This window comes from Protopterus annectens, chromosome 12.part0, assembly GCF_019279795.1.
Source record: "Protopterus annectens isolate FY-2018-M chromosome 12.part0, PAN1.0, whole genome shotgun sequence".
Taxonomy (NCBI): domain Eukaryota; kingdom Metazoa; phylum Chordata; order Ceratodontiformes; family Protopteridae; genus Protopterus; species Protopterus annectens.
In genome coordinates, this window is record NC_056746.1 from 191,112,496 (window position 1) to 191,127,383 (window position 14,888).

Consider the following 14,888-nt stretch of genomic DNA (forward strand, 5'->3'; position numbering starts at 1 on the left):
CATACCCAGGATCCCTTGGCTGCAATCGACAGTACCCATTACACATCCTTCATGTGTGCGGGACTGTGATGTGGGCGCTGTTCTATGGACCGGTACCCTGGGTATTTCTGTGCATATGTGCTGCATTTCATGGACAGCTATCATCAACATTAAACAGCTTGCGGTGCATATGTGTGGCTGTGGCGTGGTCATGACAATGAGTTCCGTGGTGATGATGGAAGCGGGCACCTTCCTTTAGTAAATTTTTGGGTCCACAATGGACACCACTGTGCATATGTAAAGTGTAGAGCTTGTCGGACTGTGTCCTTGTGGCCAGTGGGTTTTGACTGATGCTGTGTGTTCAACAATGCGGATGTCTGCTTGACTACCCATTCTATGGTGCTACGTAACCAGGTGATTTAGTACTGTGAACAAATGTTATACATCCAAAGATGCTGGTTAGCAACTGCTTCAAATAAACCTCAGACATCCCAATAGGACACATCCGTCAGTGTATTTTCAACATAACACCACCGGAACATGTTGATCACCTATGTATTCATTTAACCATGTTGTCTTCATAGGTGAGAACATACATAGTTTACATATCCTACTTGGCGTTGTGGGTGTGCCATTAGTATGTGTTCCACAGGTGCATCTGTTCCACTGTATGGTGGCGGGTGCTCCTCATTCTGTTGCTGGCAGATTGAGTGCTGTGTGCCCTGTGTTGTACGGCGGTCCAACTTTGTATGTGGAATGTCAACTGTACTCCCTATGTATATTTCCTGTGTTATGCCTTACCGCGGCTGTGTAATTTCCCCGGGTTTGCAGTTGTGGGTGCCATCTTGGTGTCACGCTTGTCCATCCATGAGAATTGCCTACTGGACACTAGTATAGGGCTGTACACATTTCACACCTGCATTTAGCATTCTCCATTGGATGGTTTGCATTATTAGTGGAGTAAGGCAGGTGCTACGCACACATCCCTCACGGGCGGACAAAGGATTACCTGTCAAACAACACGAGCCCAGTTTCTACATACCCAGGATCCCTTGACTGCAACAGTCGTACGGTACCCATTACATCCTTCATGTGTGTGCAGGACTGTGATGTGGGCGTTCTATGGACCCGTACCCTGGGTATTTCTGTGCATATGTGCTGCATTTCATGGACAGCTATCATCAACATTAAACGCTTGCATTGCATATGTGTATGTGTGCTGTCCACGACAATGAGTTCATGGTGATGATGGAAGCTGGCGGGCATTCCATGAATAAATTTTGGGTCCTACAATGGACACCACTGTGCATATGTAAAGTGTAGAGCTTGTCGGACTGTGTCCTTGTAGCCAGTGGGTTTGACTGATGCTGTGTGTTCAACAATCGGTGATGTCTGCTTGACTACCCATACTGTGTAGTGCTACAGGAACCATGTTTTCCGAGACCAGAACCCAATGGTGTACATCCAATGTTGCAGGTTAACGACCACTTTAATTAATCCACAGAGGTAGCTGGGAAGTATGCGTCCTTTTATTGTGGAACAACACCTCCAGACTGGTACATCCACGGGAACTTTAGCCCTGTCTTACCAACCATTTGCAATTGTAATTAGCAGACCACGTGTCAATGCATGTATAATAATACATATATTGTCATGCGAAAGGTAATCTATGTTATTTGGACAATGGCTTCCACTGTTGGCATCCGTTGCTATGAGTGTTGCGGTTACCATACACATTGCTTGCTCAGAGGCAGACTTTAATTCTGCACACTACTGTTGGTCTCCTTTAAGGACCCTGAGCCAGTATCGACAGTACTGCAGCCACTGCATCATCACATATGCCATCTACCAGTACCTACAGGACTGCATGAACCAGGCATTCCCTTACCCAACTGTGGTTCATTGTACCTGTGCCAAGCATCCAGTGTGGTGTACCCAATATACACAGGCTGTACAACAAGAGGAGGTGGCTACTACAAGGCAGTCAGCACACCTTGTGATATGACACTGGTCATCATATGTGTAGAGCTGCACTGTCATGGCATGGTCCAGGCCACCTCCCACAGCTATGCCTACATGGGCCTGGCTGACAATCATACCCCCTTCACTTGCTATGCTCGACACCTGGGAGGACACTCCCACATATGCTCTGACTGGGTTCACGCGAGATATGGAGTTTACTCAACATACACACATTGCCAAAATACAGCTGACAAGTTCGGTGAGGACATCACACCCTCCCCACATGAGGAGATGTCTGTACCAGTGGTTTGTGGTCCCCAAATGTTCTGTGACACGGGTGGGACATGCTCTCTCAGGGTAGTGGACATAGCATCCATGAGACCAGCTGGTGACATGACTGTGTACTCCACTATCTCATTGAGGAATTAGACCCACAGTTAGGACAGCCATTTCTTTGTAGCCTCACCTCAGGTAGCATTGCAGGTTGTGTCATGGCAACTGTAGTCCCCTCCTGGGGCCAATGCCTCCCTCTGACCTTGGTTATTACTGTCCCATTACCATGAGGAGACCTATCTGCAAAGACATGGGGAGGGATCATACTGCAGCTCGTAGATGAAGGCATAGGGGACATGCATACTTTGCATCCAACACAGTTTGGCTTGTTCAGGGCAGTTCATGCCTTTAAAGCATGGTTGACATTTTCGGGACAGTCACCGAGGCCATTGATGGGGGTCTTGCAGTCCATACAGCCTACCTCGACCTGGCAAAGGCCTTCAACACATTACCCCCCTCAGGTATCGTTGATAAACCCATTGGCTGGGATGTGAACACGTACATCACAGGATGTGTTGTAAACTGTCTATGTGACACAACCCACGCGGTCATAGTTGCTGGCAGCATGTCAGACCTACTGCCTGTCACAAGCGGTGTCCCATGGGGCCCTTCCCTGGGTCCACTCCTCTCATACATCTACATTTCCACAGTACAGGCACACACAGGGGTGTTATGGGCAACATTGTTTGTAGATGACTGCTTACAGGTGCCATAGTGGGATGACATCTGACACAGATATCCTTCAAAGGAGCCTCCCAGATATGCATATCTGCTGTCAGGGACATGTCCCACAGCTAAATGCAAAGTAATGCAACATCATTCCTGTCGGGGAGTACTAGGTCACTCCTGTCCAGCAGCATAGGTGGCTGTCCACTGAGCAGGTGTTTACCAGGGATCAGGGGACAGAGTTTGTCGGTCACCATTCATTCTTTAACACCTGTTGCTATCGTGGTTCGGTGGGACTTCTACATAGCCCACCTGTTTGTGCAGGGATTCACATTTACATCAGGGTAGGTCATTATCTCCTTGTACCCATTACGTGTTACACCTATGATTTACTACATTGCCCCATTCGGAGGGTATCTGACCCAACACCTACAGCAGCTGGGAAGGCCTCATAGGTTAATTGTCATACAGATGCAGGGTGACATGGATTTGTGTAATGCTGCCCCACTTGTAGGACCCCTATCCCATTCAGTCACATACCTGTTATTTAGTGTTGACCTGTGCCTGACATACGAGGCCATGTCAACCCATATGTCATGTCTATGCTTCACCTACTGTATCTGTATCCCTCAGAACCACAAGGGCAGGTGACATGAACCTTGTCACGGTCATTAATGGGATGTGTTTGAGTGACACATATATCACCCAGACACTCACAATGCTGTGGATCTACGTCCCAGTACATGGGAGGCAGGGATCCTTCCTAGCCTTGTTCAGGTATGTTGTCCATTGGATGGGGAATTGCAGTATAGGCCAGGGATTACATCATTATCACTGCTTGACAGGGGTAAAGCAATATCATAAGTATTTTATATCTGGCACAGAAGGTTGGAAAAGTAATCCTAACTATGGTGTAGGGTATGGCTGAACCTGGGTCAATGGCCTACCCTGTACCTATGGACGTATGAACCTATATTCATGGTTTGTCCCATTTACACTTGTCTATCCCTATCCTCTTTCTCATGTGTATATTTCTGTGGCACATGATTGTCCTCTCTATTACTTCCAGGTATCCTGTCTACAGTGCACCTACGTCACAGTTCATGACAGCGTATTTGTCTCCCTAACACTGTGATACATAGGACTACCACATCCTTCACAACATTACATGCATATGTCCATTCTATTCTTCTTTGGCCTATGGGGGTGTTAAGGCAACAATTACACAAGTCCCTGTTTGTGCATGCTTCATGTTGGTGTTTGACCAGGCTCCATTGCAGTCGTGTTGGTGGTAGTGTTTCTGTGTGTTTGCATGTGTTTTATTGCGGTACATCTGTGGGAGGTGTATAATTCTCTTTGCAGGGACACCCATCCTGGGTTTGTGTCATGCATCTGCACTTGGCAGTGCCATATGTCCTGTCCTATTCCCACAGTCATTGTATGCCCATGCACTACTGCGTGTTACTGGCTGTTTGTGTACACATGGATTGTGGTGTTTGGCTTGACCTATTCCCATGCTAGAACATACACATCTGTCAAATAAGTTGTTGAAACCAGACTGTAGTAATCAGTAGGCTTTTCTAAGTGACAGTCAATAACACAGGAAGCTCGGGTTCACAACGTTTTAGTAGTGTACACAGGTAGGCAAAATAATATACAGTCCAAGTATGAGAGTTTTGTCTGACTCTATACAGTAAGCAATTTCTTTATATAGTGTTTACAATCAGCTTTTGCCCACCTTACTGACGTGGTCGGTCACGGGGCATTTCCATCACTATGGTCCGCAATGTTCTATACATACGTGGGTGCTGCGGTCATGCTTTTAAAATGTTTTCCCATGAGAATAACACAGCCTTGCAAGGCACCTGGTCAATTACAGTGTCCTTCTGTGATTGTAGGTGTTTCAAGGACCCTGGACTGTTCCGATACAATACTCAGTTCATTTCTTAATACGTTCCTTTGTCTCTCTGGTAAGGAGTTGTACTCTATCTTCGATAGAGCTCACAAGGCCATCATCCTCAGGGGAAGGGAGGATGTTATGCATGTACATACATTTATTTTCTGTAACCCAGCAGATAATTAATGCTGAGAGACATGGGCCTGCTGTACTGGTTACTGCCAGTGTCAGAGTTCGATCACACTGCACCTACGCTTCACCAATTACATGCATGATCATTTCTACTGCCATATTGTACGGTACAATTCAATGCATTATATAGTATTTTGCTTCTAAACTGGCACTTCATATGTGTTTCTATATATATTTTTCTAACAACATCCATCCAGCCATATGCATGTTGTTCCGTCCTTTACCTTGACCGTGTGTATTTGGCCGTCCGGAAACGCTACTCTCCACATGTGATGTACCAACTTCCCCTTCTGTGCCTGTGGCACCCTGTTAGGACGTCCTGTTTGGTAGGCACATGTTCCGCTATATGTGTTTGTCTTCTCTACATAGCTAATCATCGATGCGGTGGTTCAACAACCCGACTTGTCCACATGTGTACAGTTATGTGCACCGTGGCGTGTGCAAACCTATATGGTTTGGACGGGTACATACCACATGCGGGATGTACACATTCTGCAGACACATTCACATGCAGCCATTTCCATATCTGTACCTGAGGTGGGTTGGTGACATGTGGGGTACATATTTGCCCGCGTGGCACTGCCTAACAGAATACTTCTTACCACATTTCAGGTATGCCCATTGTGTGTAGGTGTGTAGTTGCACAAGGATGCTAGCTGGTTTGGGTGCACAGGCGTACATGGGTGGGACTTACATGCTACAATGGGGCTATTGTGTCTTACATCTGCATGCATGGGTTCTGCTTCTGGATATTACACTTAGACATACACCGTCCTGTGTATGCGACAAACACGTTGCTGGGTGTGGGACATGTTGCTATGCACATGTTTGCCTGTGTTTGGGTATCTTGGTTCCTTCCTGTTGTTATGTCGACACAGCTACACGGCTGTGTACTCTCACTACTGCTTGTGACCATTATGGTTGACACCTTTTCCAATGCCCATAGTGGGACATCTTTGTGGAAACATCGGATTTTGCAGGACAACACATACCCACAGCAAGTGGAGTTGACAGAACTTCACTTGTTTGCCATAATATATGCTTATTCTGTTAGCATTTGGGTTCCTTATTCAGTTTCTTATGCCATGTATGTGTTTCATATACAAAATATATGTTTTATGCTACTATTACAGGTATATTGCGGGAATATTTTTGGCAGGAAATCTCAGGTCATTTGCCATTCTTTCGAGTTTTGCGGGACACAACTGTCCAATGAGGGACTGTCCATAGCAAAGTGGGACAGCTGGTAACCCTGGTGACCATGCCCATGTCGCTACTGGGGTTGCCACCTTTTCCAGTGGCCAAGGTGGGACATTTTGGGACTCACATCAGATTTTACAGGCCGACACATACCCACGGTCACTATATAGCATATAACTTCACTTGTTTGCCTAAATAAAAGCTTATTGTTGTAGCAGTTTGGTTGCTTATTCTGTTTCTTGTGACATTTAGGTATTTCAGTTACGGAAATAACCATTTCATGCAACCATTACATTAAATACGGGATATCATTATGTCCTACAATCTTAGCACATTTGCCGTTTTAATATTTTTATCGGCACACAACTGCCCATGGAGGGACTGCCCCTCGCAAAGTGGGACAGGTGGTAACCTTAGTCGCTACTCCTATGTCGGTGCAGCGCGCTGACATGCTGCAGTACACCTTCTCTGGGTATGCCCGCAGTCGGTGCTTTATGGACAAACACGGTGTTACGCGTATCCTTTGTTCCTTGGACGGGTACACTTAGGGCTTCGTGGGTTGTATTTGCTTCTCCGTTTTGTTGGGACGGGTACTATGTTGCATACTCTACGTGCGTTTCATTCTGCACGGGCCCTGGCTGCTGCCATTACTATTATGGGCGGACCGTGGCAGTCAGCACATTAGGTTGCTCATCGCCTGCCGGCTTAGCCACGCCTCCGGACGCATCCTACTTGGGCTCGCTCACGTACACTACGCACGTGTCTGTGGTTGCGGCGCGCTCTCATTACTATGCATATGGCACTACTACGCCGACTATTCACTGCACCGCCGGCGCAGGCCTTACACCGGCCTTGCGCCGAGCTTCATGAATCCCGGGGAATGTATAAATGGAAAATCAAGTATATAAATAAAGTACAGGTACAAATTAACAATATGTGATTTAACTTTTGATATACTCACAAAATTTGTATGGTGAATAAAAGCGGAGATGCATATAGAATGAACAAATAAGCCAGGAAAAGAGAACTATATAGGTGTAGTTCTGACAATATATATCTGGTAATAAAATGTCACATCACAAATGGGCACTGGAAATACGTATCAGTCCTATTCAGAGTCTATTGGCTGGAGTGCTATCACAGAATACAGAAAAAGAAGTTATGTCTTACCATAACGTTCCATCTGTATTGTTGATCCTTGTTTAGTCATTACGCATGGGTATCGGTTCCAAGCTCGGAACCAAGCTGGCCATTTTCGAAGCTTGCGTCAACTTTAAACTCTCGAGCTAAACTCTTACCCACAATTCCCCTCTCCCTATTACCTCAGACTGAGTTTGCAAGTTAAAGAAGGTAGAGGCTACCTCTGGCTAAATAACCTAAGAGAACCGGATGGTGAGATCCACTAGAAACCACAGGAGGGGGAAGGAGGGAGGGCCGTAATGACTGAACGAGGATCAACAATACAGATGGAACATTATGGTAAGACATAACTTCTTTATCTGATATTGTTAATCCTCATTCATTCCTTACTCGTGGGACAGAGCCCCAAGCTACCTCTATTCCTAGGAGGCTCTCATGGAAGGACATTCCTGAGCACCATAGAACCGAAAGATGCTCTTCCCCTGGAGGCCAAATCCAATTTGTAATGATTGATGAAGGTATGAGGCATAGCCCAAGTTGCAGCTGCACAGATGTCATGTAAAGAAGCTCTGGCATGGAAGGCAGCAGAAGTTGCCACCGACCTTGTTGAATGAGCTTTTATGGTAGTAAGCAACGAGATATTACATTGTGTGTAAATAAAGGTGTCACAGTCCTTCAACCATCTAGCTAATGTGGCCTTAACAACAGCCAATCCTAATCTAGATCCAGAAAAGGCCAAAAATAACTGGTCAGATTTACGAAAGGGTTTAGTCCTGTTTAAGTAAAAATGGATTTGTCTGTGTATATCTAGGGTATGTAGGCAATACTCTCCTCTGTTTGAATGGTTGGGAAAGAAAACTGGCAATTCAATGGCTTGATTAATGGACATTTCAGAGATCACTTTAGGCAGAAATGATGGATTAGTTCTCAGAGACACTCTATCTCTATGAAAAATCAAGTATGGAGACTTGATACATAAAGCTTGAAGTTCAGAAATACATCTGGCAGAAGTAATAGCGACCAAAAACAAGGTTTTCCATGACAAATACTTGAGGTCGCAAGAAGAGGCTGGTTCAAAAGGTGCTATTGTCAGAGCTTGTAGAACTAATGATAAATCCCATGGTTGAATAGGTTTTCTAAAAGGTGGCTTCAGATGATTCACACCTTTTATGAAGGTCTTGCACAATTTATGGGAAATAAGAGAGGAATCTTGGACACCCTCATTAAAATTAGAAATTGCAGCCAAATGAACTCTAATGGTAGAGGCCGATAGACCTGATTGAAACTGGTCGGCCAGATAGTCTATTATTATCGACACTGGTGCTGAAAAGGGGTCTTCTTGTTTATCTTTCAGCCAACAGGTAAATCTTTTCCGCTTGCTCAGATAAGTAATTCTAGTGGAAGACTTATGAGAAGCAATGAGAATGTCACATACTGGTAAAGAAAGATCATTCTGCCTGGCAATCAAGGGAATTGGAGTAGCCAAGCCATTAGCTTCAGGCTGGTCAGGCTGGGATGAATCAGGTTCTGTGGGTGTGAGATCAACTCCGGGATTGGATGGAGAATCCATGGTCGATCTAGTAGGAGAGGCCAAAGGAATGGGAACCAAATCTGTCGTGGCCAATATGGTGCTATGAGGATTACTTTGCTCTTCAACCACTGGGCTTTCTTTAGAAACTGGGGAATGAGAGGAAAGGGTGGAAATGCATAGAGAAGACCCGAGGGCCAATCATGGACTACAGCGTCCCTGGGTGACTGCCCCAGAGGGGGAATCAGGGCAAAGTAGTTGCTGCATTTGTAGTTGGTCAGGGATGCAAAGAGGTTGCAGCAAGGGCGGCCCCAGTGGTGGAAGATCTCCACCACTATCAAGGGATTCAGGGACCACTCATGAGGTTGCAGAACGCACCTGCTGAGTCTGTCTGCTATCATGTTGGTACTCCCGGGAATGTACGTTGCTAGAAGAAAACGGTTGGCAGCTATCACCCATTGCCATATCCTCATTGCCTCTCGACAAAGGGGGTAAGATTTGGTTCCACCTTGCTTGTTGATGTACCAGACCACCGCCATGTTGTCTGATTGAATCACAATTGTCCCAGATGGCAGCAGGGGATGGAATGCTTGCAACGCCAGAAGCACCGCCCTCAGCTCTAGAACATTTATATGCAGATGGGCCTCCAGCTGGGACCAAGTGCCTTGGACTGTCTGTCCCTGACATAGCCCCCCACCCCATCAGGGAGGCGTCCGTGGTCACTGTGGCCTTGGGTTGCTGGGGGAAAATGGCAAGACCATTGTGAGAGATTGTGTGTCATCCACCAATTTAAATCCTGTTTGCACCTGTGGGTCACTCGAATCATGGCTGAAAGAGGGTGCTGAAAAGGATACCATTAGGTGAGCAGTAGCCATTGTAGAAGCCTCATGTGAAACCTGGCCAGGGGAACAATGGTGATGGAGGCTGCCATGGAACCTAACAGCTGTAGAACCAAGTGAGCCATGGATTTTTCCTTTGAAAGGATTGTAATTAGTTGTTGCTTTATCCTTAAAAGTCTGTGCTCTGGAATAGCAGCTCTGCAGCTTTTTTTGTCCAAGATAACCCCTATGAATTCTGTCAAATGAGATGGGGTGAGATTGGATTTCTGCCAGTTTATGGTTATGCCTAGCCTTTGAGCAGTGAGGAGAGAGTATGCCAGGGCTTTTCCCAGTAGATGTCTGGTGGGGGCGGAAATGAGCCAATCGTCCAGGTATGGAAACACCTGGAATCCTTGAAGTCACAAGTGAGCTGTGACAACTGCCATGCACTTTGTGAACACTCTGGGGGCTGTAGTGAGTCCGAAGGGCAGTACTCTGAACTGATAGTAACTGGCTCCCGCACGGAAGCACAGAAATCTTCTTGATGGCCTGTCCACCTTTATGTGGTAGTACGCATCTTGAAGATCTGTAGAGCACATCCAATCATTTTTTTCCAAAAGCGGGAGGATAGACTGTATAGTGGCCATCTGGAATTTTTGTACTCTCATAAACTTATTCAATTCCCTGATATCCAAAATTGGTCTCCAGTCCCCGGTTTTCTTTGGCACCAAAAATAGTCTTGAGTAGAATCCGGATCCTATCTGGTCTGGAGGGACTATCTGGATGACTATCGTTCTTAGCAGCTTTTCTATCTCTAGTGCTGCTTCTTCCGTTTGACTGGGTGGAACATCGGGGAAGGTTTTTTGAAGGGGCAGGACAAAAATCAAAGGGGATATGATAACCTCTGGTTATGATCCTTTGTACCCAAGAATCGGTGGTCATGGTTAGCCAGGCAGAAGGGTACAAGGAGAAACGTCCCCCAACCACCTCCAGAGGAAAGGAGTTGGGCCACTCTTCAGGAGCGCTGGTAGGACTGACCAGGGAAAGAATCCCTGGAACCCTGGTTACGTGGTCCCCCTCTGCCCTGAAAGGAGCGTCTTCCCTGTGAGTTTCCCCCTCTGCCTCTGGGGGAGAACTCGGCCTGTGTGTCACAGAAAGGACCCTGAGATTTCTTGAACCATATCTTCCCACTCTTTTGGTTTCGGGAGAAAGCACGTTGAGGGGAAGAATAACGGACACCTATGGCAGAAAGGGTCTTACTATCTTGTTCACATCTGGCCAGTGTGCTTTTAACTTTGGGCCCAAACAATGAGGAGGGCTCAATGGGGGCATTAAGAAAGGAAGACTTAAAAGGTTCCACGAAGTTGCACAAGCACATCCAGGCATGTCATCTCAAGACCGCAGCTGAACCCGCCACTCTAGCTGCTCCTTCTAATGCATGAGATATCAATCGCAGAGAGGAGTTAGATATAGACTCAATGGTGGCCAGGTGAGAGGCCACTTTGTCATGGATCTCATCAGATACTGCACCAGCAAAGGTTTCAGAGAGCTCAGAAACCAGATCCCTTCGAAGCCTGATAAAATGTGCCATATAATTCAGGGACCTGATAGCAAAGGTCGCTGAAGCAAAAGAGCACTTCCCTATTTGGTCCAGGGCCTGGGACTCTCTGTTAGGTGGATGGACAGTCTGGCTTTCTTCTTCTGCCAGATCCTTCTTTATTGTGGCCGCCACCACCAAAGCATCTACAGGAATACATTTGGACCAATGGGAGTCTGAAGCAGGAGGGGACAAGATCTTATCTGGCCTCCAGGGAATAGCTTCAATAGTATCAGGGGCCTTCCAAGCATGCTGCATGATGAACTTGACAAGTTCATCGGCAGGTGGAGTAACCCAGGAGGTAGGGGGCCGGGCATGAAAAGCCTGCAGGAACACAGATTCCTCAGGGGTCAGATTAGAGGGTTGCCAGTCACCTCTCTGTTTCAGGATTTCAAGGATATCACCAAAGGATACCTCAGAGGGTGACCAAGGGGATCCTTCCCCCTCATCAAAATCTGTGTCTTCAGTGAGGGACTCCTCTGTGGTGTCCATGTGCTTCCTCTTACACAAACTTTTCCGGTGGACCTCCTCAGTGGGAGAAGCTGGGGAAGACAACGGAAAAGGGGATTCCTGAGGGAATATGTCCTGAGGCCCTTGCACCCGGTGTCCGCTAGGTGCGACTTGTGAAATCAATGTACCAGAGGAGGGCAGAGGTATAGACAGTCTGGTATCGCCAGCAGCAGCAAAAGCCTTCTCCATCAGTTGGAAGGCTGGTCCATCTGGAGACGAGTGTATGCCTAGGACAGGGAGTCCCTGGATGGCTGTGGAGCAGCAAGCTATGTGTGTCTTAGCTGACATCCTGGGTCATAGCAAAACTTTCCTGCCGTGAAGGCAATTGCGGTTCCTTAGTGAGATCCATAAAGGGAACCGCAGAAGGGGAAGACAGTACTATATCCATGGACTTCAAAGGCAATGAAGGAGCAGAATAAGAAGGTGTCTTTGGAGATGGGTGATCACCTCCCAAGGAAGGATAGTTCCTGGGGGTGGAATACCTCTGGCTAAGAATGCCTGGTCCACAAGATGCAACACATCATGTTCAGAAAGACTTCTAGTGGACCTCACAGAGACTGAGGGAGAAACAGGCCTGTCCACAAAAGAGGCAGACTTGGTGCCCATCTCATCTGACTGCACTGAGGACAATGATGCCAAGAAAGACTGAACTACCGTAGTCTGCACCAAAGAAGTCATCGGTGCCGACGTCATTGTCTGCACCGACACAGGGATCGGTGCCGAAGTAGTTGTCAGTGCCGAAGCTGGGACCAACAAAACTGGAGTCAACAATAAAGGCCTCGGTTCTGAGGAAGACCTCAGAGCCGACGCAATCAAGGTCTGCGCCGACTGAACGGTTGGTGTTGATACAGTGGTAATGGTCTGGACTGAGGAGCCCCTTGGTGCTGATATGTAGAAGGCTGCAGGAGATGATGGAGCCAAAATCACTAATGGAGCTGAAGGCCTCAGTGCCGAAGGTCTGGGCACCGAAAGCACTGGGGCTGACTGAGAGAGCTCCAGAGCCAAAATTTTAACCTTTTTAGATTTTGGTTGGAGAGAGTCCCCAGCCGGGGACGAAGGCAAGGATTTAGCCTTAGTAGAAACATCCATTTTCTTATGGGCTTTACGAGGGGTTGAGACCTCTGACCCAGAAATAGCCTCTGAAAAGGGAGATTTTAAAAGTCCTTTCAGTATCAGCTTATTTTTTCTTTCTAACAAAGTTCTATTAGAAAAGTTCTCACAAATAGTACAGGGTGGTTAAACAGATAAATGGGAAGCTCCCAAACAATGAACACATAAGAAGTGTGCATCAGAAGTAGGCAGTTTGTGTCCACAATCAGAACACTGCTTAAACCCCGGACTACCCTTTTTATCTGCCATATTAACAAATAGAAAAGTATTAACAATGGTACAAGGGAGTACCCGAAGGTATGAAAGAGAAAGGGAAAAGGATTACCAACGATGGTAAGGAGAAAATTACCTCGTGGTAAAATGGGTAAGTAAAGGACAGAAAAAACCTGAGGAAATTATGAACGCAGGATGCGATAGGGCAAGAGACAATAAAAGATCAACTTTTCTGACAGAAATGTACTTTGTAAAGCAATTAAACAACAATTGACTGTACTTAGCTCAAGAGAAGTAGCTTGACATGACCGGATGGCAATGCGGCAAACAAAATCTGAGGTAACAGGGAGAGGGGAATTGTGGGTAAGTGTTTAGCTCGAGAGTTTGACACAAGCTTGGAAAATGGCTGGCTCGGTTCCGAGCTCAGAACCGATACCCATGTGTAAGGAATGAACAAAGATTAACAATATCAGATGGAATGGTATAATGCAATAACAGATTCCCAGCACCTTAGGTGTTCAACCTGTACTCACATAGTCACTTATTTGTATTGTTTATATTACTAAGTACCATTCTACTGATATCATAATTCTCATGTGTATTTACATCTGCTTCTACAATATTTAGAAAAAGAAATTCATTTACCAGACAGAGGGGTGCAGTCTAGTTAATAATTGCCTGACTGTGTACAAGCCAGACAGGAATCTCTAATATCATGACATCATTATTTTGTGATCTGTGGAAATCATAGGATTTTAATGAGTGGTATACAGTGGTTATTTTTTCAAAAATATGCAGGCACAGAGTTGATCGGCACATGTCTGTGTATGTTTCTGGGCAGAAAGACAATCCAGTTTTTCCATTAAGAGACATTTATATTCAAACAGATCTGACAGTGTGTAATAAATCTGGAGATTTGTTTAGTTCCATTTGGATGCATTTGATATTACTACCTATGCTGAGGGAATTTGAGGTGTATATTCTAAACTGGGATTCAGCAAGTTTTTCTAATGATGTCCATGCTTCAAAATCATGAAATCTTGTCAGTTTGTAAAATAACAACAGTTGCCCCAGCATGATCTTATCATTTTGGACAGTGCAACACCAGCAGTCTGAGTTCTTCATCAATGATACAAGACTTGAGAGTGCAAAGTTATGATGCAGCTTTAATCCTACTCAAAATGGCAGCAGACTTAGAAAACAGCTATTAATACAGCTGCTTCTTCTCATCTAACTGAGAGGCTAGTTGCCTTATGGGTACCCAGCAGTTTTAAAGGTACAGACACATTTTATATGCATAGATATACATCGGAAAGTCATGCATAAAACTACTACTTTCACATACTTTGCAACAAAATGCTTTTGGTTAAAAGACCCCTTCAACCATGTACCCAGAAAATGGTGCATTTTGTAGAGTGTTCCACTTTTGGCTGTTTGTCACATTTTGTTATAGTCTGTGTTCCACATTGGCATCTTCAGAAGCCCAGACTCATGTCCCAGTCTACTGTTTCTTGCTTGGTGAGGTCAGCCTCACTGAGAAAGCCCAAGTCTTTTCAAAAGACAGTCAAAACAAATGGGAAAACATATATTTAAAATGCCAATAAATACCAACTGTTCAGTATTGTTTTTGTGGGATTGGGTAGAAGGAAAAAAAAGGATAATAGCCAATTAATGTGTATTTGATTGCTGGATTTTATCTGTACAGTGTCTAGATTATCTGGGCAGTATCTAGATTAGCCTTTT